Here is a 15,101-nt window from a genome sequence, read left to right on the forward strand (position 1 = left end):
AATATCCTCTCGTGGATATAATACAACTGGAGCAGATCCTGAAAATGAGTCTCTACTTTTTGTTTGAGTTTGTGATAGTGCACATTGATCTGTCAGGATATATCTGATTTTTATAGGTGCCAGACTACGAATGAATGGAAATATAATAAGGTCCCAACTTCAGCATACTTTAGGACTAAAAAAATGGCTTCAATCCCCACTCTTCTTTCAAGGATATTATATTGCTCTTGATTTACTATCTTTGTGGGAAGAGGGTTAGTTTCTGAGGCTTACATTTAGCTTTTTCCATATGATCTCTTACCTCCTAGATTAAAGAAGCCATGTAGGGAGTCTGCAAAAGAACAAGGATACAAACAACCAAGTATTATACATTTCAATAGCAAAGAAATCACCATCAAGTCATTCTGTATACCTATTAACCTATTAGCCCCTGTGAGTCATGCCTGGTGTAAGATTTCATTTATTTTATGACCCTCTATGCCATTGGCAATGCCCTCTGGCCATCTTAATGGGGAAGATGACTATCGTGACAATTCACTTCTCCAGGAAAAAAGGTCAACTCACTTCCTGCATCTAATATATTTTTTCAATGTAGGTAATCCATTTTCCTGGATTATAGTTACATAGCTAATTAGCTATAGGTCCCTTTGAGGAAGAACCAGATTAATCATTATATATTCTTGCTAAAGTGTTATACTATCCTTCTATGCAGTGGTCCAGCTTCTTTTCACTCTAGAACTCCAAGCGCTAGTGCCTACAATTCCTTTACTGTAGAATTTGTGGATAAAAAATGTTGCCTGCCCTATCAGTAAACAAAGGACGTTTCAGATTTATTGAAGAAAGGTTATGAGTAATTAATAAGCCAAAGACTCTAGTAAGCAGTATATAAAAGGGTCTTACCTCCTATAGCTCCAAACCAGAAATAGACTCAATAAATAGGGCACAACCATTAAAAGAATGACATAGTCCTTGAAGATATGACAAAAATTTAGATCTAGAACCAACTAGATCCAAGATGGTGGATTGCTTGACTTCCAGTGGACCTTGAATTTCACTATATTCTCATGCTAACACATTAGCTGCTGAATGACACACCCAGAGGCACCAAGACAGATCCTAAACTCACCATAAAAGGTGAAAAAGTGAGTGGTGGCCCAATTCCTGGAAACTCCCACCCCTTCTCAGAAATAGTTTTAATAATCCTCACACTCATCAGTCTATGAAATTACTGAGCCCATAAAAACTCACCACCCATATTTCAGTGCCTCTCACCTTCTGAGATAATCCACATTGTCTGTGGATTGTGTTTCTTTCAGGGGCACCATCTCACTTTTTGAGATAGTCCACGCTTTGTCTATCTCTCAATAAATCTACTTCTTACATATCACTTTACCTCTTGCTAAAATCTCTCTATGCTGAGAATAAAGAACACAGACTTCAGTAAGTCCTGAGCCCAGGTGTGTGATTTTAATTTAAAAAAAATTGGGTTCATTGCCAAAATTTGGCCTTTGTCAGCTGGTGCAGAACTAAAATGCAGAGACAGAGTTTTAGGTAAGGGAGAAAAAGATATAGCTTTATTGCTTTGCCACGCAATGAGGGCCATGGCAAGCTAATGCCTTAAAGACTGTGCCCCCTTTAGAAGGGGTTAGGAGGTGGTTTTATAGTTTGGGGAGTTGGAATAAGGATCAGGGCTATAAATAAGGATCAGGGTAGAGGCAAGTTTGCATTGTTTTTCAGAGCCGGTGTTTTGTGGCCCCAGGACTGGTTCTGGTGGTGCCCATTCTTCCAGGAAAAAGAATGCTTAATCAAGTAGGGGATTTTAGTTCTAAAGATAGGCTCAAAGATATTGTTATGTATACTCTTTGAGGAGGAACCAGGACCCTTTCCCAAGACTGCATTGTTCCTCCCTGGTCTCTGTATCCCCTCCCTTCCCTGATTAACAACTGCTTTTGGAACTCAAGAAAGGTCCTGGAGGCTGAGGCTTATTCCCTATAAGCAAGAAATGGAGGACACAGAAAGGCTTGTGTGCCTAGGAGCCCCACAGGAACTAGCTCAGTTATAGGTTCAAGTCCCAATCTGGGTCTTGACCCAATTTGAGCACTAGCCCATGGTTTCATGTCCCAATCTGGTCTTGTCTGGTTTAGAGTCTCAGCACATGAGTTCAAGTCCTAAACTGAGGTATACAATTGAAACTGACAGTACTAATGACCTGAATTTAGCCAGAACCCAGATTGGTACTTGAAGCCATGTGCCAGGACTCGAACCCAGCCTAAACCTAGATTGGGACTTGAACCCACAGATTTTAAATTAGAATTACCCAGTGTGTGGACTTACTGAGGTTCAAGTTCTTTGTGCCTCCTCACAGGAAAAATTCAGCGAGACAAAGTGATAGGTAAGAAATAGCTTCATTAAGATAGGACACTCGTGAGAGAGGCATGTGGGCAGGCGAAGAAGCTCTGCCTTGAGGATCAGGTGGACTACAGTTTTATAATCCGAGGGGGTGGGGGGTGGGAAAAGACCACCTCTTCATTTTACTTGAGTAGTAGCTCCTCCTTCATATACACGGTAAGAGAATATTTGACCCTATAAGGTCAAAATAGGACTGTCTGGTGCTTATTCAAATCAGCAGAAGCATAGTCCTTAAACTCCTGCTTGGTCTGAACCTGAGGCAGGCCTCACTCCATCCCCCACCAAATGACCTGAGGCATATTTTATGCCTCCATAGTCAAGCAAGCCTGCCTTGTTCTGATGGCATTCTTGAGCAATTATTAACTTACAGTGATCCCCTAAAGTTCCCTAGGTTTCCCTCTCTGTCTCTGGCCCCTTACTGGGACTTCTACAACTACCTATGTAACTATCCTATTCCATCCCGATCACAGTTTCAAATCATTAACATCCAGCAAGTATAATCAATTCCATATTCTTTACTATTACTGTTTGTATTGAACCTCTCACATGGTTGAAATTTCCTTGCCCACACATTCCATTTTACATGTATATCATCTCAATTCACCCCTGGAGGAAATTTTAACAATTGCATTTCAATAGCATGCCAAGGACTATTACTACTGAAACTTGACCAATGCTGGGATCCTTCATTAGCCTTTAAAGCTGACCAGTTTTTTGCATTAAAATCTCATTTTAGGACCAACTTCCTAGGATTATGTTCAATACCAATACATTTAGGGTGATCAGGCGACACTTGAAGCAAATGCAGGAATCAGTAACAAGGTGCTTAAATGGTAATCTTAGCACTACTCCTACAACATTTGCTGGAAAGCAATTGGTCTTGATGATCCTCAAACATAGGAATGGCTATGAATATTAGGAGAGAAGATATATTTTCCTGAATAGCCTGGAATTCTGAGATATATCTCTGCACACTTACCAATGGAAGTGCAAGTGTCAATGCTGAGGAGTAGTTGCAAGAAACACTTTTCTTATAGGGAAATGCACATGCAGAGGAAAAAAAACAAATTAGAAAGTCACTGGAAATCACGAAAATATTTTACTAAAATTAGTCCATAAACTTGATGCTGTTTCTCTTAGTTTAAAAGAAAAGCAAAACAATTCTATATCAATTTTAAATTGTACGTCGAAATAACATTCATTATTTTCTCAGAAGCAACAATCTTTTCTCAACAATTAGATTCAAAATAGTTCTTAGAGGGAGTTCCCATTGTGGCTCCTTTGTAACAAACCCATCTAGTATCCATGAGAATGCAGGTTCGATCTCTGGCCTCATTCAGGGGGTTAAGGATCCAGAGGTGCTGTGAGCTCTGATGTAGTCAGAGACGCAGCTTGGGTCCCACATTGCTGTGACTGTGGCATAGGCAGCCACAGCTCCGATTTAAGCCCTAGCCCAGGAAATTCCATATGCCACAAGTGCCTCCCTAAAAAGCAAAATAATAATAAAAACAACATAATAATTCTTAGAGATATACAGAGAAGCATGAAAAACACATAAATATATTATTCAATCTGCTGAAATTTCATTTGTCTGTCTGAAATAGGTCAGAATACATTTGTCAGTTAACAAATGGTAAAGAAAATATGTCCTCCAGCTATTACAAGGACATTTTTTCTTACTAGACCATCTTGTTCTATTTTGTTTGTTTTTGGAGATTTGAGACAGAGGATGCTTTTCGTTTCCAAGTAATTGGTAGGTAGCCAAGATTCTAGGTTTTAGTTGACTGAGGCAAGTAAGATGTCATTTGAATGTTTATATTTTCTGTGTGTAAGATTAATTCTAAGATTATTGCATCAAAATACCTGCTTCATATTTTGCCTTTAAGTTTATAGAAAGCGGAGGATAGTAGCTGCCTCAAGTGCAGAGTGACAATCATCTCATTTATTACTACTTTACTAAAGGACTATTCCAATTGTGTTTCACTTTAGGCTCCTTTTTCACTCAAATAGACTTGGGAGTTATTGTAGATTTGTTATGTCAGCATGTTTGAAATGCCCCGTTATGTAGGTTATTATCCATGCTACTTCATTAGTTATTTTCTTATTGGGGGTCAAAAAAGTTGGCATGTATTCATTGCATTTGATATCTCTCAGTGCTTTGCACTGGATGTGAGTTTGTGATACATTTTTATTCATTCTATGTTAATTTATTTTGAGACTTGGCTGTATTTGTGATGTTTATTCTCTATGAATTGTTTGCCCTGTTGAAATTTGATTAATTTGTACCTCTGATAATGGGCCAAATTAAACAAAATAAAATGTCAAACTAATAAATATATAATATACATTGCTAGGAGATCAGTAGGTACTCTGCCTCAAACTACATTATTAATAAAATTAAAGTTAATTAAAGTGCTGATTTCAAAATGAGAACTGTAATATATTATTTGTGGATCTTACAAAAAGCAAAAGTTCTCAAGGTCATTTTTTTCCCCTTTCTTTAAAGAACAAACCAAATAATTTCTGAGGATAAGAGATTGCTTTAAATAATAAAGGACAGTGACAGAGGTAGATTTTTTGGGAAGTTAATGAAGCTTAAGCCTCAAGGTCCTTAACATGCATGAATGTCATCTGAGGCCTGGAAGGGGTGCTAGTGATGTGTTTTAAAACACATGTTTTAATGAATTTTCCAAAAGTGAACTATTTCAAATTCTGACTATTTTTATTCTGACTTTTTCACCATCACACTTTCCCCAGTGCTAGCTAATGTGAAATACCAAGAGAATTTTGGGGATCTAGATAAGGGGAGATAAGGTTTATGTGATGTTTTATTTGGCACACAGTCACTTCTGAAATTAATATATTGTTAGCCACCCTATGTATTTTAATGACTTCTAGGGTACTTCTACCACACTGTGTTAATTCACAAAGATGTGGAACCAGAGGTGCCATGGACTTTCTTACCCAAGAATCTTCTGTTCTAGGTGACACTGAAATGTGTCATCTTCTCATGTCATCCGGTATATGGGTCAGAGCAATATTTCTAGATGTGAAATTTATTGCATCCTGAATCCAAAGGCTGTCTGCAGGTACTGTGCTTCCTTCTTTTCACTAGGAGAAGAAAAATGCAGCAATTATTCTGATACTCTGGACATGGTATTTCAATATGTTCCTGAGTACCAATACTATTGGGTCTGTTTCTCTGGAAAATCCAGACTCCAGCAAAGTATGCTCACTTTATATTTATTTATATTTTATTTATAGAGAGATTTCTGTAAGGTCACATCACCGAGCACAAGTGCTCATACAGGTGGTCTGCTTCTGCAAGTCTGTAGTATTTACCAAAAACTGCATTACCAAAATCCTTAAGAATATTAACCAGACGTCCTCCTCACATTTTGCATATTCACCTTTTATAGTGCCTTTAATTCTCATTATTTTCTTACATAGCCACTCATTATGGTTTTTAATTTTCATCTAATATCATCACATTTGACAGCCACTATTATGTATAGAACAACTTGTTTATTGTTTTAAAAAAGATGTTCCTAAATGAGATTGACATTTGACTCACCAAACTGTGTAAACAAATTGCTCTCACCAACATGGGTGGGCCTCACCAATCCCTTGAGGGAGTAAAAAGAATAAAAGGCTGAGTGAGAAAGAATTCTTTTTCTCAGATTGTTTCTGAGCAAGGAAGATGGTGTTCTGCCTTTGGATTTGGACTGGAACTCAGTCCTTTGGCTTTTCTAATTCTCAGGGCTTTGGATCAGCTTGACTCTATTTTTGGTTCGTCTGCGTCTCTAGCTTGCTGACTGCAGATCTTGGACGTCAGCCTCCATAAATACATGAGCCAATTCCTTGCTAAATCAGTCATAATCTCTCTCTCATTCAATGTGCATATATATGCAGTGTATAACTATCACATATATATTTTCCTTATTTATGAGATAGTTTTTTCTTTTTTAATAATTTGTGACTTTGATCACTTCTCTTACTTCTAGTTTATCAACCATATCTATTCTTCATTTCCAAATTTCTGATTTCACTTTTAATATATATTTTAAATAATATGTAATAAATATACTAAATTAGTGTATATTTGCAATATATTTCAAATAATATTTGAAAGTAATTCTGTTTGCCGTATTCTGCCATAGTTCTTTTCCGGGCATTATTGTCACTGGAGGAGTAGAGTTCTGTAGCTTGTTTCAATTCTCAATTCTTTCTTATTTTTTTCCTCCCTTTAGGTTTCTCCTTTTTTTTTTTTTTTCTCTTGTTGCCACACCAGTGGTATGCAGAAGTTCCTAGGCCAGAGACTGAACCTGTGCCACAGCAATCACCCATGCCACCGCAGTGACAATGCCGGATCTTTTACCCACTGAACCACAAGAGAACTCCTCCCTTTAGAAGTTCTCGTCATGGCTCAGTGGTTAACAAATCCGACTAGGAACCATGAGGTTGTGGGTGTTCCATCCCTGGCCTTTCTCAGTGGGTTGAGGATCCTGCGTTGCCGTGAGCTGTGGTGTAGGTTGCAGACACAGCTTGGATCCGACATTGCTGTGGCTCTGGTGTAGGCTGTCGGCCACAGCTCCTATTCGACCCCTGGCCTGGGAACCTCCATATGCCGCGGGAGGGGCCCAACAGACAAAACAAAACAAAACAAAACAAAAAAAACAACAACCAAAAAAACTCCTCCCTTTAGTTTTGTATGAAACTCTTCTGCTTTTTTTTCTAGTGTTAGGCATTGCATAGGCAGTGTTCTTAGTTAAGACTATCTTTTTATGTTTCCGTAGTGGCTGATTTTCATGGTGATGGTAATAGAGATTGGGAGGTTTAGGTTTGTATTCTGAATGTTTTTGTTTCTGCAGGATCCTTACTTTTCATATCTTATTTTATTTTTACTTATTTTTCTCCTGCATGGCAAAACCTCCAAGGAGCACATTCCTTCTTTATTTATTCCTTTATCTTCTCAAAGCCATGTTTCCTCAAGGCTTCCTTTTTTAGTCTCATTGTCTTTCACAGTCTTCTCTGTATTTAATGCTATGAACTGGCAAATGCATCACTCATTTTCTCTAATTTAATATTTAGTATTGACTTTCTTCTTTGAATGGTTTTGTTTTTGCTTTATCTGAAATCTTAACTCTCATCTTTACCATGAAGTATCTTCAGATTTTCCCTTCCCTACTTTCTTCCTGTCTTTTTCTTTCTTTCTTTCTTTCTTTTTCTTTTTTTTTTTTTTTTTTAGGGCTGCACCCATGGCACATGGAGGTTCCCAGGCTAGGGGTCAAATTGGAGCTACAGCTACCAGCCTATACCACAGCCACAGCGGCACAGGATCAAGCCAAGACTGTGACCTACACCACAGTTCACTGAAATGCTGGATCCTTAAGCCACTTAGCAGGGCCAGGGATCAAACCTGCATCCTCATGGTTCCTAGTGGATTTGTTTCCACTGCACTACAAAGGGAACTCCTTCCTTTCCCTACTTTCTATACCTGCAAGTTTATAGGAGTGTTTCCGCTGACAGCTCTGTTATAATTTGGTATGTATCATTCTACTTAACAGATAATTTAAGGACTGGTATTGGCATTCTCATGTTGCTCAAAGTTGTTGTCATGTGTAGTTTTAAATGAAACTCTTATTTACCATAGCTTTTTCTAAAGCTCTCTGAGAGATTCAGATATAATCAGTCACTATTATCCTAGGATTGTTTTAGTCCTTCATGAAATTTTTTTTTGGCCACCTCATGGCATATAGAATTCCTGGACAAGGGATCAGATGAGAGCAGCAGTTGTGATGTATTCCACAATCGCAGCAACACAGCAACACTGGATCCTTAACTCACTGTGCTGGGCCTGGGATCTAACCTGTATTCCAGTGCTCCTAAGATGCCACTGATCCCATTGCACCACAGCAGGAACTCTAAGAATGAAGTTTTCTTAATAAAAGTATTTCATGGAGTTCCCGTCGTGGCTAGGTGGTTAACGAATCCAACTAGGAACCATGAGGTTGCGGATTTGATCCTTGGCCTTGCTCAGTGGGTTGGGGATCCTGTGTTGCTGTGAGCTGAGGTGTAGGTTGCAGACATGGCTTGGCTCCTGCATTGCTGTGGCTCTAGCGTAGGCCAGCAGCTACAGCTCCAATTAGACCCCTAGCCTGGGAACCTACACATGCCTCAGGTGAGGCCCTAAAAAAAGGACAAAAAAAAAGGTAAAAGTATTTCATATGTATGTGCTATATACACACATATATGTGCATTTGTGTATACATAGTATACAGACACATCTAATATTCCTTTTTTTCAATATATCAGTGTTTCCCTCACTGATTTGTCCTCTATGAAGTGAGCAGAGAGGTATGAGTAATATTTTACAAATTATGTAACTAGATTCAACAGTAACTAAACCAGATAAACAACAGGATTGTGTAGAACTATCACCAAACACCTCTTTAATTTTATTATTTTATTATTATTAATTTTATTATTAAAATTGAATAAAACAAGTGATCATAGTCACCATCTGTTTTTTCAATGAATATGTTTGTGTGCCCTTTTTCCTCTGGTAGATAGTTACTGCAGGAATTATTTACCTGCAAAATTTAAGCTTGAAATGCAGTGATCTGTGATGAATTTTAGAAGGACTTATACAGGTCATGTATGAAATATTTCTTCTAGGCCCATCATTTCAAATTCCTTGGAGGCAGAGCATATTATAATATATAATTCTTAAAGGATTTACTATGATGCAATATTTACCATGCCTGTACTTTTATAAAATATGAACCTCTCCCAGAATAATTCAGTTTTACTAAAGGTAATATGTGCATCCTAGTAATTCTGTTCTTGAAAATGACCACACTCTATATTTAATATATTTCATTCATAATTTCACATTTATTTAAAAGCAATTTCTTGAGATTCTAAGTCAAAATTTCCCTTAACCCATAGAGAATCACAAAGCTGAAAAGATCTTAAAATAACATTTTGTCCAGAGGCCTGGTTTGATCCCATTTGAACTGCTGTTGCAGAAAATTTTTGAATTACAAAATAAATGCCTACATTTTATCTTTAATTAAAGTAATAATATACATAAAATAAGATTAATTTTTTTCAGTATAAGTAAACTGTTTTTTAAAAAAACTATAAATATGTTATTTCCCTAGTTACATAGTCATTCAGATTCATGAGCTGTTTTCACTCTTATTTAAATATCTTCCTAAATCTCATATTGCAGCCTTTTGTTTAATCCTTAATTTTTAAAACTGTAGCAGCTCTTTAAGGCTCTTACTTACTACGGAATCAAAATAATGTTTAGTAGCTTATGATTTTTAGTTTGTTGTATAATCACATATTGCTTAACTTTTACCTGATTGCTGAGAGCACTCAGTGTGAAGTAGAATAAGCTAATCATATCACCAACTACAAGGTAGTCAGAATGAAGGTGAATAGTAGATATCAGAAGCTTTGGCTATGTTGACCAATCATTAATTAATTATCTTTTTGGTGTAAATACCCCTTCCTGAAGATAGAACAGAAATTTTTAAGCTGTGTTATTCCACTTGGACTGATAAAATTCTGCAGACCAGGTGGCTTATAAAGTATAGACATTTGTTTCTCACAGTTCTTGAGGCAGAAAGTACAAGATCAGGATACCAACACAGTTGTTTCTGGTAAAGACCTTCTTCCTGGCTTATAGCCTGAAACTTCTTGCTGTCACTTCATATAGGAGAAAGGGCTGGGGAGTTCTGTGAGATCTCATTTATAAAGGCACTAATATCCCATTCATGAGAGCACAGCCTTCATTATCTAATCACCTCCAAAAGTCCCCACTTTCTAATATCATTTTTGGGGTGGAAGTTAGGATTTCAATATGAATTTAAGGGGGACACAATACCTTAACATAAACCAAATATGTAATGAACCTGCTCTGTTATAGTCATGCAGCTTTGTTGATATAAAACCACTGCCTTTCTTTACATTTACTAATTTTCTTTCATGTTCCCAACATTTTTTTTTTTTTCTTGGTCTTTTTGCCTTTTCCAGGACCGCTCATGCGGCACATGGAGGTTCCCAGGCTAGGGGTCGAATCGGAGCTGTAGCCACCGGCCTACACCAGAGCCACAGCAACGTGGGATCTGAGCCGAGTTTGTGACCTAAACCACAGCTCACGGCAACGCCGGATCCTCAACCCCCTGAGCAAGGGCAGGGATCAAACCCGCAACCTCATGGTTCCTAGTCGGATTCGTTAACCACTGCGCCAGGATGGGAACTCCCCGACATTTTTTCTATTGAGAAAAAGAAGAAAAAAATTTACTGCTAATCATGTAAACATAATATCAAAGTGAAATAACAGCAAATGTTTGCCTGGATTCATGTGACTAAGTGAATGAATACAGTATTAATTAACGAATTAATGACTTTGAGTCTTTGTTTAGTCAGAAGACCCAAGGTGTACTGCAAACCAGCTATCTTTCATGAACAAATCAGTGATTTCTCTGTGCTTTATCATTCTTATTTATCAAAAATAAGCACATTAATTAGTTGACTAGGTTTTGCATTGTTCACCTATAAGTGTATGGATAAAGAACATTTTTTCCAGGAGATATTTTGAAAACATCATTTAGTCAATTTATACTGGTATTTCGAAGGTAAAATGAAAAAATATAAAAAATATATTTTTAACTTTTAACACGATCTTTTGGTGTCATGTTAAATTTTTTTTTAAACATGATCTCATGATCTCTTGGTCTTTTTTTTTTTTTTTTTTGTCTTTTTGAGGGCCACACCCATGGCATATGGAGTTTCCCAGGCTAGGGGTCTAATCGGAGCTGTAGCCGCCATCCTACACCAGAGCCACTGCATCATGGGTTCTGAGCCACATCTGCGACCTGCACCACAGCTCACAGCAACGCTGGATCCTTAACCCTCTGAGCAAGGCCAGGAATTGAATCTGCAACCTCATGGTTCCTGGTTGGATTCATTAACCACTGAGCCATGACAGGAACTCCTTTTGGTCATTTTTTTTATGTTCAACTTAATTTTTTTGTGAGTAAACATTATGAAAACAGTTCTTGTTTTATCAATTAATGGTAAATTTTCTCTAATGTAGAGTGTTTAGTGGAGAATGTGAAAAAAAATTAAGGGTAAGTCATTCAGTCTCATATAAAATGTGTTCATTGAAGTACCCTTTTGGCACAGCAAGTTAAGGATCTGATGTTGTCACTGCATTGGCTTGGGTCTCTGCTGTGGCACAGATTTAATCCCTAGCCCAGGAATTTCTGCATGCCTTGGGTGGATAAGTTAAGGAAAAAGAAAAGAAAGAAAATATATTCATTTACTAGGAAATTGTTGGCATTATAAACAATAATTAATCTACTCCATTGCTTTTATATAAACATAGTATATTTTACAATTTTGTGGAAAACATAGTATTTAAATGAACAATAAATGTTAAATAAAAAGAAAGCTGATTTAAACATAAAAGGCAATTAAATTTGAACTGAAAGGTGTTGAAATGAAAATGAAGAAACTCTTAACACTATACCTTAATATTAAATAATGTCTTCTTTTCTAACCCCAACTCTCCTTGTTCTCCATTTTCATGAACCATCATCGAATTAATTAGTTGATATAATTCTCTTTAACACAACTAACTCATCCATGGAATTGTACAAATAAAAACTAGGTAAATAAGGAACTAGGCAAAAAAAAAAAATGAATTCAAACAAACAAAAATATAGGCAATTAAAATAGTGTCTGAAAATTTTTCCAAGTCAATTCCAATTGTAAGTCAAAACCTTTACCAAATGTTTCCATACAGGCTTATTTTTGTTATCCTCTCTGGACTCTAAAGTCCCTAAAAAGTCACTGTTTTGTTTGCATTTATATTGCTAACAATTAGAAAAATAAGCATATATTTGCCCCAATCTTACCTATCTACATTTTATACTAGGAAATTTCAACAGAGTAACTACGTAATTTCATCATTTTACACCTCACTTTATGTAAAAGAAAATACTATAAAATATAGTAAGAATTTTAGGGTCCAATATTACATAGCTAAGCTACTTGGTGAACCCAATATTTGCATTCAAGACACATATTGCCCCTCTTTTCTGAGTCAAAGTAGTCAGTAAACACACACACACAGACACACAAACACACAAACATACACACAATGATACAGAGAGATGTTAAAAATAGTTTTATGATTGTACAAGATTTTATTTTTAAATCCTCAAAAAATACTCTGAAGATAAAAATGAACTGCAACTCAAATAATTGATTCTACAGAGGTATACATTATTTATGTACAAGTCAGTGGCCTTTGGGTTCTTTGACTGATATGAGGGAGGATTTACAATTCCTAGAGGAATGTATGAAATGTATGGTCATTAGATCAGGTGTCTGAAACATCCATTTTTTTAGTCAGGATTTTGACATTTAAGAAAATGGTATTCTGTTCCTGCTTAAATCTCTATTGAGAATCTAATGTGGAGATATTTTATCTAAGGACCTAAGAAGCTTCATATCTTTTGTAATTAAGAAATGCTAATGGGACTTTTAGAAAGGTGGAAGTGGCCCAAAAGACCATTCCTCTAACAAAGAACCTAGAACACCAGCAAAAATGTCAAATTTAACTTTTACAGAACTCTCCAAAGTAACCATAGACTTGTTAACAACCAGAGAAGCATTATTCAAGGAAAACTGCTAAATCTTGATAAAAGCAGTGAGCATTGTTGTAGTTAAAACTGCCTTATTCTTTTTTATTCTTCTTAAGTTTTTCTATAGCCTTGAAAATGAGCAGCCTCACAACCATTGTTGCTGTGAAAACAGCAATTTAGAAGCCACTGAAGGGAGAGAAACAGATTTGGAACTGTTCAAATGGCCTTTTCCCAGAGCACTGTCATTATATGACCTAATTGGAAGCTTCCAGGAGAAGTCTCATACTCTGGGCTTTTTTATATATTGGACTGACTCAAAACTCCATTAGTGGGAAAAGCATTATTTCCAGGCCCCTCCCCCCCCTTTTTTTCAAATATAACAGCCCAAACCATTGTTTAACACTATAGCTGCCTGAGACATAATCCCAGATGGGGCAAATAAGAGCCTTATGAAAAAAACAAAAGGATCTAGGGGATGAGATGCCCCTAGGACACTTCAAATAGCTCTAACATATTTCTGAAGATTTAGAGGTTTGGGTATATTCAAAGGAAAGACCTGAGGAGGCCCTAATATCTCAATTCTAGCTGACATTGAGACCCTGCATATAGAAGTGAAGCTTAAATCAGAAATTTAAGCTGTAGCAATACCCTATAGTAGGCACATAAAGACCCTAGGCAAAAAATGGAATACTTATTTGTTCTAGTCATTTATGGAAATCTCTGTCTAGTTAACTGACTACCACACCAACCAAACAGATGTCATTGGCCACAAAAGATAGAGTATATACTTCATAAAATTAGTCCTAAAGAGAGAGATTAAACAAAAATAAGATCACCTACCAACTTTAGGAAGAGGATCATGCTTCTAGAGTTGTCACATGATTTTCAAAATGTCATTTCAAAGAAAAAATTTCAAGACACAAAATAATAATGACAACCACAAAGTGGTTAGGAGAACTGTCCCTGAAGAAATCCAGATTCAAATTTGGCAAAGAAAAATGTCAAATAACTAAAGAAAACAACATCTATATAAAACAAAGTGGAGTTATACTATGTCTTACCAAATAGTGAATATCAATATGATCTTGGTTATTTATATAAAATTATTATATTATTGTACAATTATATATTATAATATATATATATATAAATTCTAGAGTTGCAAATTTCAATAACCGAAATAAAAAACTCACCAAAGAGGTTTAGCAGGAAATCTCAGAAGAAGAATCATTGAACTTGAAGATAAGTCATTTCAGAGAAGTCAACACAAGTAACAGAAAGAAAAAGAATGAAGAAAAATTAATGGCAACTCAGAAAAATATACAATACCATCAAATATACCAACATATGCACAATGAAAGTCTCGGAAGGAGAGAAGACAAAATATTTGAAGAGATAACTTGTCAAGTTTTAAGATTTTTTTTTGTCTTTTGTCTTTTTGTTGTTGTTGTTGTTGTTGTTGCTATTTCTTGGGCCGCTCCCGCAGCATATGGAGGTTCCCAGGCTAGGGGTTGAATCGGAGCTGTAGCCACCGACCTACGCCAGAGCCACAGCAACGCGGGATCCGAGCCGCGTCTGCAACCTACACTGCAGCTCACGGCAACGCCGGATCGTTAACCCACTGAGCAAGGGCAGGGACCGAACCCGCAACCTCATGGTTCCTAGTCGGATTCGTTAACCACTGCGCCACGATGGGAACTCCAAGTTTTAAGATTTTTAAGATTTTTAAAAGATTAACATAGAAGACAGAAGGCAGTTAATTACCAATTAAAAGCTAGATGTGAAAATTAGGGTAGTTCCTGTGTATGATATAAAATATGTCTGATTAACTGAAGGAAAGTTGATGCTTCTGAATGTCTGATCACACATGAAGAAAGAATGATTTAAGGACCAGATCTAGTACCTATCATGAGATTTACTCATTCTTTACTAAGGGAATTACACTATGCCAAAATTAAAGCATGATGGGAAATTAGTGGAACTCTGGGATTTAGAATGTAGATATCAGGCTATCATAATGATAAA

The 15,101-nt window shown here is 36.6% G+C and overlaps 1 long non-coding RNA gene across 1 annotated transcript; it reads right to left on the reverse strand.

Annotated features, from left to right (window-relative positions):
• Nucleotides 1-231: 231 nt before the first annotated feature.
• On the reverse strand, nt 232-5,515 carry LOC125110828 (uncharacterized). The gene is made up of 3 exons (XR_007130740.1): nt 5,374-5,515; nt 3,389-3,439; nt 232-331 (listed from the first exon to the last, which is right to left on the reverse strand). It is a non-coding gene; the product is annotated as an uncharacterized LOC125110828 (long non-coding RNA).
• Between the last annotated feature and the right edge of the window lie 9,586 nt (nt 5,516-15,101).

Source organism: Phacochoerus africanus, chromosome 11 (genome assembly GCF_016906955.1).
Source record: "Phacochoerus africanus isolate WHEZ1 chromosome 11, ROS_Pafr_v1, whole genome shotgun sequence".
NCBI lineage: Eukaryota > Metazoa > Chordata > Mammalia > Artiodactyla > Suidae > Phacochoerus > Phacochoerus africanus.